The 17196-nt window shown below is 27.8% G+C and overlaps 1 long non-coding RNA gene across 2 annotated transcripts; it reads right to left on the reverse strand.

Annotated features, from left to right (window-relative positions):
- Positions 1–748: 748 nt before the first annotated feature.
- LOC111638369 lies at positions 749–12084 on the reverse strand. 2 transcript variants are annotated; one of them, XR_002758854.1, is made up of 3 exons: positions 11984–12084; positions 11659–11762; positions 749–819 (listed from the first exon to the last, which is right to left on the reverse strand). It is a non-coding gene; the product is annotated as an uncharacterized LOC111638369 (long non-coding RNA). The 2 variants fall into 2 exon arrangements; XR_002758855.1 differs by lacking the exon at positions 749–819 and adding an exon at positions 9003–10177.
- Positions 12085–17196: the final 5112 nt, after the last annotated feature.

Raw genomic sequence — 17196 nt, forward strand, 5'->3', positions numbered from 1 at the left:
AAACTATTTGTCGCGCACTATTAAGTAAAATTATTATGGATATAGAGAGAAAACATATGGGTTTGACATCAATTATCTCAGTTACTGATATCACAATTTACATAAAAAACATTAAATCCGTTCTCTTGATTAAGGAAGGACAGACAAACAAGCAGACAGTCTTATTAAATTTTAATTTAATATTACTGTATTAATAAATAATAATTATTTTGATTAAATAATAAAAAAAAATTGAGTCAAACTAGTCAAATAGCCGAGGTAATAAATTCACTAGTCTCGTGTTTTGGAGTTTCCTGTTCGAGTCTTAGGTGTTTAGTCTGGAGTTATACGAGTAACGATACAAAGGAGCCAAAGGTGTCACAAGATACAGTATCATTTATTAAGATCGGTTATTGAACGAATTCGTACTGCATTCGTTATACTGCTGGCATAACTCGAGAATGAGCATCCAGATCAGTTTAGAGATTTTCATAAGTGGGTCAACTCGAATTGTCAGTTCTCCGGCATTGAATCCGAACGGGTCGAAAAATTCCTGGAATTTTTCGGAGGATGGTCCGTCCTGATATGTCGAACCCCGTCTCTCACCACCCGGCTGCCCATTGTGAGCCTGGGCACTGTCATCCATTGTCTTGGGGAAATTCATTGTCGAACCTACAATGAATTTGTTTAAAAAAAAAAGAGGACTTCTTAGTACCCTCAAGGCGGGAAGAATTTAAAAAAAAAAAAAAACATTTTAGGTCCTCATTACCTGCGTCATTGTCCTCATGGTCAGCTGGCCAAACCCATGATGCTCCTGATAAAAGGTCCTCTTAGGGCTTTCTAGACAAAAAAAGTTAAAAAAAAATTCTTCAAAAAAGCCTAACCATCTAAATAACGTATAAAAGTAAACTGTATAAATTTCCGTAAACATCACGATAAAATTTAATATTTTTATTTTACCGCCTGCGATAAAGAAGAGAAACAAAATAATTTTATTTTATATTAACACGAACAATAAATGTCAAAGCGAAGCTTGAAATAAAGTACTACTTAAAAGCTAAAAGAAGTGAAGTTGACAAGAGTAAATAGAGTAAAATAAATAGGATTAAAACAGATTAAAACAGAAATAATCTTGTAGGAAAACGGAAGCACTCGACTCCAAAGAGAAAAATTTTGTATTGATTTCAAAACGGGAATCAAAATGTACTACTGTACTCATTTTCTAACTTCAATATCAGATCTGTTTTGAGTCGACAGATTTACGTGTTGTCGAGACAAAAGGTTTTTATCTCCGTAAATGAGGAAACTGAGGTCTGAAGCATCCACGAAAATCTGAGGACAGGCTGATTCAGTTTAATATCTCGGTTATATGATCAACAGTTTTTTAAAACTAATAAGTACTAATATGAAAAAAATTGCATATATAATTCTACGTAAACATCTTGAGAAACTTTCAGTTTAATGGTTATAGCTTTTTACATGAAGATTAGTATCGAGCAAGATTGTACAATTACACTAAAATTCTGCACTTTGAATAACGAAATGCTTGGAAAGAGGAAATGTGCAGTTACAACGTGAATCGATTTCAACTTTTAAACTAATAATGTGAATTCATTTCACTAAGTTAGCTCATTTGTGAGCTATTTTAAGCTTAAATTTAAATATTGGTATAATATTAACATTTAGATGGATTTAAACTAATATAGATAAAATTTTATATTTAGATTTATAATAAAACATTAACGTATTTAATAGAATTTAAGCTGATATTCTAATTATTATTAAGTATAACCAATGAGTTATTTTAATAGCATTTTAGAATGATTATGAAAGAAATAATTAGCTGAATAATATGAAACACTCTCTATTGTTCCCCGAATCATAAATTGTATTTCTTATCGATGAAATATACAGTTAAATGTGAATATAATGTAAATATTTACTCAATTATCATTTAATTCAATAGTATCTCTATCGTTAAGAAATCATGTATTATTCATAAAGAAGTACAATTCACTAAAATGATATTAATAATCATTTAAAATATATAAAATTAAAATTTTCTAAACATTCATTTATTCTTAAATATATTGACGTCATTGCTATCATTAGATACTATCAATATTTAATGAAAATTCCTTCGTTTAAAGTTTTAATGATTACTTTAAAACTATTTTCTAATAAAGAGCATAAGAATTCTTATGAAGAAATTATTTCTCCACACTTAAAGAAAAGGAGAAAAGTTGAATCACCCCATCAAATTCTTCGAGTTTAGAATATTAGATGACTTCATTTTTTCCATTCCAGAGCAAAATTTACTATAATTCTTTTTTAAATAAATGTAATTATATAGAAATAACATTACTAATAATCTAACAGGTAATTTTATTTATGTGCTAATTAATTAATACTTAAAAGCTTAAATAATAAGAGCTTTTAAGTATTTTCTGTTTAAAAAGCACTTAAGGTTCTTTTCATTTAATTCATAGATATTCATTAATTAAATATTCCCATCTTTTTTCGAACAGTTTCCATCCTCTTACATGAATAAAATCAATAAAACAAAATAAAAATAGATTTTTATTTTTAATTATTTATCAAAAGAAACATCATTAACTTATATCTCTTTTATAAGTTTATTTTTATATAAATGATCGAATTTTGAGTGTTCTTCTCTGTTAACAGTTTATTATATACAGTCGACCCCCCCTATAACACTGTTGATTTTTCCGTTTTATATGAATTCCATGTTGTACGAGTCACTTAGATTTTACAAATACGTGAGCCGTTCACAGTATTTGTAAAATCTAAGTGACTCGTACAACATGGAATTCATATAAAACGGAAAAATCAACAGTGTTATAGGGCATCGACTGTATTCAATTATTCCTTCACCTATTCGATGAATACTGTATATTTTTTCAAATATAAACAAACAAAGCTTAAATTAATAATTAACTTCCCGAGAACAATTATAGTTTTAAAATAAGATGTATTCAAAATTCGTATTTATATCGATGAATATTTCCCGTATAAATATAATACCTGTTTGGAATTAGATACGCTCAAGTTCAACAATAAAAGTAAACTTTAGACATCAACTAGATATATAGGCTGTACGTATAGACCTATATGTGAGTTGCATCAATTTTTTCCGCATATCATTCACATAAAAACTGTTATTGACTTATCAAATGTTATTTTTCTTCTTCTTTAACCGGGAATTTGATCAACAGACAAAAATAGTGTGTCAAGGTATGGTATTTTTATTCAATGAATAACACGCTTTTTTATTTTTCTATTGAAAAATTCAATAAATTTTTCATCTATTCTATTTATTTATGATGTGTATCTGTCCACCTGTCGCTTATGATGTATGTCAGGTATCTAAAACATTTTTTGAATATATAATTTACTATAGAAGAACATATATTTTTGAAATGTCCGGACAAAAATAATAATAAGAAGAAACATTAAAATGAAAACCATATTACAGTAGACCTCCCCTATAACACTGTAGATAATTCCGTGTTATATGAATTCCATATTGTACGAGTCACTTAGGTTTTACAAATACAGTCGATCCCCCTATAACACTGTTGATTATTCCGTTTTATATGAATTCCATGTTGTACGAGTCATTTCAATTTTACAAATACATGAGCTGTTTACAGCCCGGCACACGTATTTGTAAAATCTAAGTGACTCGTACAACATGGAATTCGTATAAAACGGAATAATCAACAGTGTTATAGGGGGGGTCGGTACGTGTGCCGGGCTGTGAACGGCTCACGTATTTGTAAAATCTAAGTGACTCGTACAACATGGAATTCATATAACACGAAATTATCTACAGTGTTACAGGGAGAGGGTCAAATGTATTATCATTTACTACTGTTAACTGAGCAATGCTACTAAAGTTTTTTATTTTTTATCTAATCCGAATTAATCTTAGCTGAGAGGAATTACTGTCACGTTATTCTAGATAGACTATTCATTTATTGTTGCTAAGAATAATTATATTCGGCCAACTAAAAATAATGCAGAAATCGATGAGAATGAAATTAGAGTTAATCGCAAAATATTATATTACTCAAATAATGTTATTTAAAAGAGATTAAATCTATTATTTTATACTTAGAAAATTTTAAAACTTAATTATCTTTATTATGCTACCATTAATATTTTCACTTACTTTTTATTTACAGTTAATTAGGTAAATCCATTATTTTCGGATTTACTTCGTATAGTTTCAAAGTATTTATTTTATCCACTGAATTTCTGAATACCGTAGGGGAACAAACGTAATTATACACGGGGTTAATGGTATTTCAAGTATATTCGAAGATTCCTCTAAAGCTGGGTAGTTACATAAGCGATTTCGCCGCGCGATTTGAACGTTTTCGTCACTAAAAACAGCGTAAAAATCACGCGATTAGGCGAAAAATTAAAGTTATATTCACAAATTAATTAAATTCCCCTTCATTCGCCATTTAGTTCTATATCCACATAACCAGAATATCGCGAGCAAAGTTAAGTAGTCTCTAATAGCCGATCACACCGTCATCTTAAGATTGACATCTTTATATTGTTTGTTTATATTAATATAAAGGAAAGAACACTTTCCAACTTCTAAAATTCTAAATCACATTTAATTTTCATCACTAGTTATAATTATTTAATATGTAATAAAGACGAAAGAAATGGAAAATCTACTGTCGCTAGATTATGTAAGTTCTGTTGTCTTTAATTTAAAGTAATCAAACAACACTATCGTCAATCGAATCTGTATCATAGAAACTGCATAAATATCAATAAATTCGCAATTTTATAAAAGAAACCTGTCACAGGTTTCTAACTTTACAAGATAAAAAAAATTGAAGCAAAGAAATGCAGGTACGTGGAAACAAGAAACAAGAAATTCTTTTCAATATCTATAGAAAAAAACAGTAGCAGAAATTCACTATTCTGGGTAAGAAGAGGATGTAAATTATTATATAAGTAATCGATAATATATCGTTGTGTTTTTGCTTTCGGAATAAAATATATTTATATAAAAATTCTTTCACTTTTAATTAATACAAGGAAAGAAATCTCGATTCACCAGAAACAATTCTAGGTTAAAAGTCTAGAAAGGTGAAAAAAAAAAAACAAACTATTTAAGTGTTTCTTGAATTTTCTATTTCTATCGGAATTTTCTGTTGGTGTCATACAACGAGAAGCACTCAATCAACGACTGAATATAAGTCATGAACCTAGGAAAGAAATGAAAGCGAAGTGGGAAAAAAAATTTCAGAAATGCTAGAAATCTCGAAATAATTCACTTTACATCTATTTTTATCCATTAATTTTTAGAAATAATTAACAAAAAAAAAATTATTTTTATATATAAAATAACAAATAATATTAAAAAAAATTATTAGAAAAGACATACAGTATATAAAGTCTTTCTTGATTGTTTTAAATAAATATAATAAATTCTAACTTTATACAATACTTCGAATATATTAAATGATTAAAATAAGATTTAAAAAAAAANATAGGGCATCGACTGTATTCAATTATTCCTTCACCTATTCGATGAATACTGTATATTTTTTCAAATATAAACAAACAAAGCTTAAATTAATAATTAACTTCCCGAGAACAATTATAGTTTTAAAATAAGATGTATTCAAAATTCGTATTTATATCGATGAATATTTCCCGTATAAATATAATACCTGTTTGGAATTAGATACGCTCAAGTTCAACAATAAAAGTAAACTTTAGACATCAACTAGATATATAGGCTGTACGTATAGACCTATATGTGAGTTGCATCAATTTTTTCCGCATATCATTCACATAAAAACTGTTATTGACTTATCAAATGTTATTTTTCTTCTTCTTTAACCGGGAATTTGATCAACAGACAAAAATAGTGTGTCAAGGTATGGTATTTTTATTCAATGAATAACACGCTTTTTTATTTTTCTATTGAAAAATTCAATAAATTTTTCATCTATTCTATTTATTTATGATGTGTATCTGTCCACCTGTCGCTTATGATGTATGTCAGGTATCTAAAACATTTTTTGAATATATAATTTACTATAGAAGAACATATATTTTTGAAATGTCCGGACAAAAATAATAATAAGAAGAAACATTAAAATGAAAACCATATTACAGTAGACCTCCCCTATAACACTGTAGATAATTCCGTGTTATATGAATTCCATATTGTACGAGTCACTTAGGTTTTACAAATACAGTCGATCCCCCTATAACACTGTTGATTATTCCGTTTTATATGAATTCCATGTTGTACGAGTCATTTCAATTTTACAAATACATGAGCTGTTTACAGCCCGGCACACGTATTTGTAAAATCTAAGTGACTCGTACAACATGGAATTCGTATAAAACGGAATAATCAACAGTGTTATAGGGGGGGTCGGTACGTGTGCCGGACTGTGAACGGCTCACGTATTTGTAAAATCTAAGTGACTCGTACAACATGGAATTCATATAACACGGAATTATCTACAGTGTTACAGGGAGAGGGTCAAATGTATTATCATTTACTACTGTTAACTGAGCAATGCTACTAAAGTTTTTTATTTTTTATCTAATCCGAATTAATCTTAGCTGAGAGGAATTACTGTCACGTTATTCTAGATAGACTATTCATTTATTGTTGCTAAGAATAATTATATTCGGCCAACTAAAAATAATGCAGAAATCGATGAGAATGAAATTAGAGTTAATCGCAAAATATTATATTACTCAAATAATGTTATTTAAAAGAGATTAAATCTATTATTTTATACTTAGAAAATTTTAAAACTTAATTATCTTTATTATGCTACCATTAATATTTTCACTTACTTTTTATTTACAGTTAATTAGGTAAATCCATTATTTTCGGATTTACTTCGTATAGTTTCAAAGTATTTATTTTATCCACTGAATTTCTGAATACCGTAGGGGAACAAACGTAATTATACACGGGGTTAATGGTATTTCAAGTATATTCGAAGATTCCTCTAAAGCTGGGTAGTTACATAAGCGATTTCGCCGCGCGATTTGAACGTTTTCGTCACTAAAAACAGCGTAAAAATCACTCGGTTAGGCGAAAAATTAAAGTTATATTCACAAATTAATTAAATTCCCCTTCATTCGCCATTTAGTTCTATATCCACATAACCAGAATATCGCGAGCAAAGTTAAGTAGTCTCTAATAGCCGATCACACCGTCATCTTAAGATTGACATCTTTATATTGTTTGTTTATATTAATATAAAGGAAAGAACACTTTCCAACTTCTAAAATTCTAAATCACATTTAATTTTCATCACTAGTTATAATTATTTAATATGTAATAAAGACGAAAGAAATGGAAAATCTACTGTCGCTAGATTATGTAAGTTCTGTTGTCTTTAATTTAAAGTAATCAAACAACACTATCGTCAATCGAATCTGTATCATAGAAACTGCATAAATATCAATAAATTCGCAATTTTATAAAAGAAACCTGTCACAGGTTTCTAACTTTACAAGATAAAAAAAATTGAAGCAAAGAAATGCAGGTACGTGGAAACAAGAAACAAGAAATTCTTTTCAATATCTATAGAAAAAAACAGTAGCAGAAATTCACTATTCTGGGTAAGAAGAGGATGTAAATTATTATATAAGTAATCGATAATATATCGTTGTGTTTTTGCTTTCGGAATAAAATATATTTATATAAAAATTCTTTCACTTTTAATTAATACAAGGAAAGAAATCTCGATTCACCAGAAACAATTCTAGGTTAAAAGTCTAGAAAGGTGAAAAAAAAAACAAACTATTTAAGTGTTTCTTGAATTTTCTATTTCTATCGGAATTTTCTGTTGGTGTCATACAACGAGAAGCACTCAATCAACGACTGAATATAAGTCATGAACCTAGGAAAGAAATGAAAGCGAAGTGGGAAAAAAAATTTCAGAAATGCTAGAAATCTCGAAATAATTCACTTTACATCTATTTTTATCCATTAATTTTTAGAAATAATTAACAAAAAAAAAATTATTTTTATATATAAAATAACAAATAATATTAAAAAAAATTATTAGAAAAGACATACAGTATATAAAGTCTTTCTTGATTGTTTTAAATAAATATAATAAATTCTAACTTTATACAATACTTCGAATATATTAAATGATTAAAATAAGATTTAAAAAAATAATAAAAATATAGAATTATAATCAAGAAATTAATCTATAATCTTAAAAACAAATGCAAAAGACGTGAAAGACATTATAATTCAGTAAAATAGACAAATAAATATACTCAACGTCTATGAATGTAACTATGAATGGAACTGCAATATAAAAAAAAAAAAAAAACAGCGATACGAATGTAACTGACTCTCCACAATCCTGCTGTCTGCAACATGTCATATCTCCGGGTGATTGCTATTATAGATGAGCAAGTTTTCAAGACTGATGTTATGGAAGAATAGCCGAGCTCTTGTTAACATTTCGTACGCTTTTAAAAATTTATACATATATAATTTTATTTTATACTTTTATATAACTTATTTATTTATTGTATTTTACTTTAGGATACAGAAAGAGTTCAAGATCGTGAACTATAGAAAATAGAATCTCTGAACAAATATTTTATTAAAGCTGATTAAACGACATTGATCCGGATGATGGCAATCCGTTATCGTATTCATTCGATACAAGCTTCGAAACCAAACGGAAAAAAATAGTCTGTAATCTAATACCTTTAAACCCGTTATTGTCAAGATTTCTTTAGTTATACAATGTTTAGATATTTCTGTTCCATCTGTTCCTATCTCTGATTCCATTATTTTTCTAAACTAAATCCTATCTAGAAACGTCTTCGATCAATCGTTGTCAGTCGATTAAAGAACATATGGAAGAACTCTTGTAAAGGATAAATACAAGCATTTTAGAATAAGTAAATTTCTAACAGGCTTTCTTTTTTTTTTTCATTTGTCAATCTCTCAACAAAATCATATAAAATTAAACTTGATTAAAAGATTATAAAATTAATTATATTATTTTATACTCTCAATATATTTAATAGGACTCTTTATCGATAGTTACTTCTAAAAATACGATAGTTATTAACAACAGAATGAGAGATTCTGGTTTGAATTTGATCTGAATTCTCATAAATTTTTATTGTATTTTGGATCAGGATGTCGTTTTTTATTCCTCATTCCTTTTGGCCGATTTTATTGTGAAGCTGGACTACAATTCTTCAACTAGTTTAATCTTCGTAGTGAATTAATTGAAGGATGATAATATTACATCTTCGGATTCGATATTTTATAATTGTTTTATACAATCTTTGGCAAATTCTTTAAATCAAGAAACAGGCATTTTTATGAATAAGAAGTACAGTATAACATCGAGTGGTATTATTGGTAATTTTTGATAAATTTGTTCTAAGCGTACGATTCCGGCTAAAGATGAATTTGTAAGAAAATGACTTGAAATTTTTGCCGAAATGTAATCTGTAGTTCGACTTTCACACAAATTTTTAGGAACCACTACGTTCAAAAATCAGACTCTATACTTCTTAACCAGTTTCTTTGCCTTTAGAGATTACTCAATAATAAAAATGTATATTTTGACAATACACAGAATGTAGACATTACACCAGGTTATATGTCGCTTCTACTACAGTAGCGTGCAAATTGATCTGAAAATGTCAAGTAACAACAAGATTTATAGAAATATATGTTTACAAAAGTTAATAGTAAATATAATATGAAATACTGCATGAACTCCCTTGGCTTTAACAATTTGGTAACATTTTTGTTTCACTTCTTCCTCATGAAATCATATTTAAAAGATGTCACAACCTTTTTAGATTCATGGCATAGCACAAGATATTGTTGAAAAATCCATTCATAATTCCTATTCGACCACAGTTTTGTCATAGATGGAACGACTCTCCTTCCTACAACTTCAATGTATTTTAATGAATTTATTACGCAAAGTGATAGGTACAGTACAAGGGGCTACGTATCATAGATGAAAAAGCATCTCAGAATATTGTTTTTATCTCTGATAGTGTTCCAATTTTCATTGCATCTCTTACTGTTTCCACAACATTAACATTATAATTCTTGTATTGATGATGTCCTAATAACCTCTTATATTGACGAGGCATTTAACACAGCGCATTTCTGAAAAAAGAAAAACAATTTAGAATAATTATTTGCTTATAAGATATTCAGCACCTACATTAATATCACTAATGCTTGAGTATTTCGATCCTTCAAATCTGAATCATCCTGCAGTAGTGTTTGGTACACAATTTCCTTTAAATAACCCCACAAAAAAGTCTACAGGAATGAGATTGAGCAAACGAGGAGGTCATTCCAGTGATTTTTGAAATCCTATTCAGTGATCTCCAAATCGCTCGTCAAGCCACTTATTAACGGCTCTTGTTCAATAAATTTGTGTACTATCATGTTGAAACCATACTTCTGCAGTTCACACAATGGTAGGTCATCAAGCCATTCATCAATAATCCTCTGCAAATGTTGCAAGTAGCGCTTGCTACTCAGGTTATTAGATAAAAAGTTTAGTCCAATAGCACGATTATTGCAAATAACACATATTACGTTCACACTAAATCAAACCTAATGCTGTAAATCTCTTATGTAGTATGAATTTTATGTAATCCAGTAAAGTATACTTTAATGGCTTATCATACCATTCCAAATAAACAAAGACTCATCAGTCTAAAGAATTTGTCGGCAAAATTCTTTAGACTGATGCTCTTTCACAAGATCTAAAATTGGGTTAGACAAAATACATTACGTTAAAGGAGAAATTCGATAGAATCTATTCAGAGTAAAGACAATCCAATCGAAAAGAAACAATCAATATTCTAAATTTGGCCAATTCAACTAACTTTTAATATAAAAAAAATATTAAAAAAACTGAAATTGTTCCCACGCATAGTCAACTTCCCACGCAAATGTTCGAGTTTTATTATTATTTTCATAATATACTTTTTAAATGAATTTTAAATTTATTTTATTAACCTTCAAATCCTTTAACGTTTCCTTTATTAAATTTTTTAAATGGCTCAAAACAAGAATATTAATTTTTTAACATACACTTTCATCTTTCTTTTTCACGTTACTCGCGTATACACATAATCTATAACTATTTTGATGTATAAGATTTGTAATAAAGCATGTTTTAATTAACTCTGTGACTAAAAGAACCTCAAGGGTATGTCTTTCTTCATTAATTCAATTTAAATAATATAAAACGACAGCGTAATCGGATGAAACTCTATTTGTAAATGAGTGGAACCTTATTGATAATAAGACTGAAGTTAATTGATTAATAAATGGAGAATGAACCTTTTCAAAACATATTACGAATAATGTTACCATGTTATCTATTATGATTAGTTAATAATACTTTTTTAAGTATAAATATCTTCTTGTATATCCTAAAATCGACTTAAACATAATTATTAAAATTATTTTCATAAATAATAAAGAGGAAATTATTATTATAAAATTAATAAATGTTTAAACATGTTTTCGTCTTGTTAATATTTCATTATTTACAAAAGGATAACTTAATTAACGTTATGCTTATATTAATTAATATGCGATAGATTATATTTATAAACAAGTCTTACTATGTATGTACTGTATGCCCATGCACACTCACTTTTAGGGGCGGATTTATAGATTTAGGGGCAGTAAACGAGCCCTTCTAGCTAGTTTGAAGTTATCGTACACACTGAAAGAATAGATCACCAATTTAACTAACTTATAAAGCCGTAAAGAATTAAAATTTGCATACGTTGCATAGCTTATTTGTCGATGTAAACTGAAATATAACCTATAAAACACGTTTTCTTCTCAGCTTCTACTTCACAGATAATCAGTTACATTATTTTAATTTTTTTTAATAATCAAATCAGTAAATATGTCTTAGAATTTTTTAAAAAAAGAACAAACCTATATGACCTTTATGAAGTAATTTTAGTAGTAGGACCCCCCCCGAATGGCCGCTTGCCAATAAATCCGCTCCTACACACTTCGAATGCACGGTACGTAATATATAATTTTATATCAACATATTGTATAATAATGAAATATGAATTATTTATTTAACAATGAGTATAATGTCACAATAAATAATTGCTCGCCTCAAATAAAATATCATTTCATCTCAGTTAAAATGACAATTTATAAGATTTCAGGTCTTTCAGACTTATGAAGTAGAAAGCTTTTGAAAGGAAGTCAAACTTTCTCTGTAGTTTTCATGGCTGACTCAGAACTATTCTTCTTCTCTTTTGGGATGGATATGTCTGCAGAACTCCTATTTTTGTTGTTCTTATTTAAAAAATTGGGTCATCGATTATCTGATAAGTAGGACAGGTGATCCAAACTTCTTTTCTTTAGTGACTCTTCTGCTATTTGAGATTGTCTGGCAGTGTTGATCTGAATATCGTGAACTACTTTAAACGGCTGGTTAACAGACGTGCCTCCTCTGACAGCTCGAAAGGCAGCAGTCAAACTACTTTGTATGCATCTAGCTACGTTCTAACGCTTTATCGTAAATCTGAAATACATACGTTTATTTCAAAATTAATCACTCTCTTGCGTAACAGCATAGGCAATAGTGATATAGTGTTTCTGATAAACTAAAACTGGAACAAGACAGCTACTAAAACGTTTTCATAAGTTATATTGAATAAGAAATGATATTGTGTGAGCATTTTCTAATATATAATATAATCCGTATATATATATAGTCTAATATTATTATAGAGATATTGAGAACACAGAAGTTTCCGGAATCTCCCTTCTCTCTCATTAAATCTAATACATGAAATGTACTGTACAGTACACTGGAAACTAACTTATACTTTAAGACTACAAACATGCTTCCTAACAAATAACAGTGATTTAAAAAAAACTACATTAAGTTCAAAATAATTTGATAGCAAAACCTTTCTGGTGTTACATCGAGGGTGGCGAATTGTTACTTAACGACACATATCTACCAAAATTCTATTACTTCTTTTACATATGAATCTCTACCAGTCAATGATAACTATGGCACCAGCTTGACCAGCTTAATATTTTTGAATAACTTAATTAATTTTTCGTGTAATTTTTGACTTAAGAATTTTTTTTTTGGCAAGCAGAAGTATAAATTCAGAATGTAATAAAAACAAGATAAACTTAACAACATAGCATTTACTTTTAAACTTGTTTAATCAAGTGTATATTTTTAATTAGAACATTACTATTTTTTTATACAAGAAAACATGAATAATTTCGTTAACAACTCTGTCATTAAAGAGTTACAATTCCATAACGTAACGTATTATCCATTTGATACTTAATGATCTCTGAGTGTCTATTTAGAAAATTGTCTTACAGACTGATATGCACTTTCAGTTTGTCATTAGTCATTATTTACTTGCTATTGGTAACTAATATACTCTGTGCTGTACATTAGCATTGTCACGAATGCCTGAAAGTAAAGCTTGGAAAAGCTTTCAAACAATATGAAAATGCTTATTAGCTTTTGTGAGAACTTTTCAAATGGGTACTAAATGTTTTATAAGTAACAGAAATAAACATATTCTATTTATAGTAAATCAGAAAAAGTTCCTTAAAGATAATTTCTAATTGTAAATAAGTTTATTTTACTTTAATTACATGCTACTTCTAAAATGGTGAACAATTTATTGAAAAAGTTTGCTGGAGTTATGCAGGAAACATTAAAAGAATAAATCACTACTTGTATAAAATACATTTCTAAGGATCGTTATATAAAGTAACTTATTTATCAATTTAGATAAGGTTATATTTATAAAAAAGAAAAATAATTACGATCACGAAGTAGAAGAATGAGAGCATCGCCTTCTTTGTACAAATACTCAATTGGATCTTGTAATTGATTTTATCAAACTAATAATCTAACAGTTAGATTATTAATTGAGAGTTCTTGAAATATAAGTAAGCTCCTAATTTTATATTTCTACATTTTTCTCGTTATCTTTGTTATTAATTTTCCTAAATTCTTATCTCTCCTTTTCGGATTTTCTTAATGTAAAATACTATACACTGTTTTCATTTATCTTCCACTGAACAATGACATTTTGTACATTTTGTAATATTTAATAGAATTATTTAAAAGTATAATACAATATTTGAAATGTTTTTTTAAATATAATGTGGCATCAAATAAGTTAAATAGCCCAGACCTCTCTTAAGACCTTGATTACAGTTATTGGTAGAATCTCGCTCATCCTGTCTCTCAATTATCCGGTATATCTTCCAGTGTGATGCTTATACACTTCCGTTTTCAAGAAAATGTTAGTCATGTCACACAACCTCTTTTCCTGTTTACTCAGGTTTCATTTCTGTGTACGTATTGAATTTCAGTGCACTGTATTATGTCTGTCTCCAAAACGAATCAGTACCGAAGGATGACAAGTCACATCTTTCATTGCCTTTAGGCAGGTTTCAGGCCTATACTCTCTTAGTTATCTGGCTAATGAGGCACTTCTCCGTGCAAGGAATAGCCAGATTAGCAAAAGTTTACAGTACAGTACAAACTATAAGCTTAGTTTCTTTACAAACTTTCTGATATATTTTTAAAAAAATAAGCATTTATATATATATATATATAATGGAATTTTCATCCTACCGCAATTACCCGTTTTCTTTGTTTTCAATTTATAAAAACGTAACTATAATAAAACAATTGAGTAATTAAAAAAACGTAATTAAACACCGATACGTTGAATTTGTAATAAGAAAAGAATTCACGCAACGAACTGTTTAATAAATGTAATNAGAGTTAAAAGTATAAAACAATATATATATATATTATATAAATTTTAAGTTATAAATAAAAGATACGAATAAATTATAAATAAAAACAAGTGTTTATGTAGTATACAAGATAAATAGCAAGTTGTAAAGCACAATGAGTCATAGAAAATTTATAGTAATATGATAAATAATTAATATAGAATGATATTTTTATATAAATAAACTTACTGAAGCTTCAAATTCAATGTAAAATTTATACAGTGTAGCGAATCAGAAAGATTTCAAATAAAACTGCTTATGTATCGCCTTTTAAATAATTGGACATATATATAATTTAATTATTGATGTCGGTAAAATGTTTTTTTTTATTTATTATAAAGTTTCAACCAACTGTTAAAAATTGCCCACGCTCTCGTGAAATTTGATAGCACAAATTTAAAAGTAACGCTTTGGGAATTTCTAGGTTTTAATACAGCAAATTTCTTTTTCTTTGTTTTGTTTGATATGTATGTTATTGTCTCTAGTTTGCATGTTATTATTTCATCACAAAAAATTTACGTAAATATTCAAAAACCCCTTCTATATTTTACCAATTATTATTTTTTTTTTCATTCTTTCGATTTAAATATTATAAATATTTTTGTTATATTTTTCCGAATAGCCTTAGGTTACTCTAATATACGTGCATCTAAAAAAAAAATTTCTTTTACTTCCTCGGCTTGTTATGCATATAACACGGGAAAGTATTGGAATCGTGTCAAATTTGGCCTTCCGGGTTTCTGCAAATCTTTACGTTCGAGATCCCCTAAACCCCCCAAAAAAAGTAAAAAAAAGAGGGAAATTCCGTGGACATGTATGTATTTATCTGTGTGTGTTTGTTTGTTTGTTTGTATAGATAGCATCTATTTCGTTTAATATAACAGGATAAGATAAAGATTAAAAACGAAATTTTGTATTAAAACTTACTGGTATATATAAGGACCATTGATGCTATTGAGTTTTTGGGGTTAAAGATCGAGAGAATGGGGAGATGAAGGGGTGCAACGTGTCATATCTCGAGTAGCGAGCGTCTAATTTAACGAAGATTGTTTTAATAAAATCTCATAACAGATGGATACACAGAAAATTTTAATTTTGTATAAATATATCTTACAAATTTAGCGAACACGTAGCCCTAAACACAAAATAGTTCCTTGTCCAAATAATAAGATCCACTTCTCAAGCTTTCTGAAAAACTGACCTCTGAAAATTGAGTGTCAACATTGTTGGATTTTTTTTTCTTTTTAATTATTATGTTTATTGTTTTTAATAAATTAGAAACACCTTTTCGTGATGATGCCAACAAAGTGTTGGTGTACTCGAAAAATTTATATATAAACTTAATACAGATTTAAATTTCTAAGGAAATTGCATTTTATTATTTTCTACAAAATAAAAGAGAAATTCTAAGATAAATTAGTGGTTCTCAAATTCATTATATTTATTTTCTCTATTTAAACACATTTATTATCTCTTATAATCCGGCTGGATCGTAAAGAAGTAAAGTTTTATTAAACAGAAAATATGTAAAAGAATAATAAAAAAAAAAATAACTTTTATCTTATAAATTTTAAGATTCTAATGAAAATTCATTATTAAATATTATGCATGATTGAATAACTATAAACTAACGTAATATATTAATCTTATAATTAGATTATAAGTATATAATATTAGGATAGAAACATTTTTAAATGAAATATTTTATTAAAGTATGAATTTTTTAAATGCTTTTTCCTACATAAATATAGAATAACCTAGTATACAAGTCGATCCCCCTATAACACTGTTGATAATTCCGTTTTATATGAATTCCATGTTGTACGAGTCACTTAGATTTTACAAATACGTGAGCCGTTCACAGCCTGGCACACGTATTTGTAAAATCTAAGTGACTCGTACAACATGGAATTCATATAAAACGGAATTATCAACAGTGTTATAGGGGGATCGACTTGTATACTAGGTTATTCTATATTTATGTAGGAAAAAGCATTTAAAAAATTCATACTTTAATAAAATATTTCATTTAAAAATGTTTCTATCCTAATATTATATACTTATAATCTAATTATAAGATTAATATGTTACGTTAGTTTATAGTTATTCAATCATGCATAATATTTAATAATGAATTTTCATTAGAATCTTAAAATTTATAAGATAAAAGTTATTTTTTTTTTTTATTATTCTTTTACATATTTTCTGTTTAATAAAACTTTACTTCTTTACGATCCAGCCGGATTATAAGAGATAATAAATGTGTTTAAATAGAGAAAATAAATATAATGAATTTGAGAACCACTAATTTATCTTAGAATTTCTCTTTTATTTTG

This window comes from Centruroides sculpturatus, unplaced genomic scaffold (genome assembly GCF_000671375.1).
Source record: "Centruroides sculpturatus isolate CEXI.00-Female unplaced genomic scaffold, Cexi_2.0 scaffold1014, whole genome shotgun sequence".
NCBI classification, from domain to species: Eukaryota; Metazoa; Arthropoda; class Arachnida; order Scorpiones; family Buthidae; genus Centruroides; species Centruroides sculpturatus.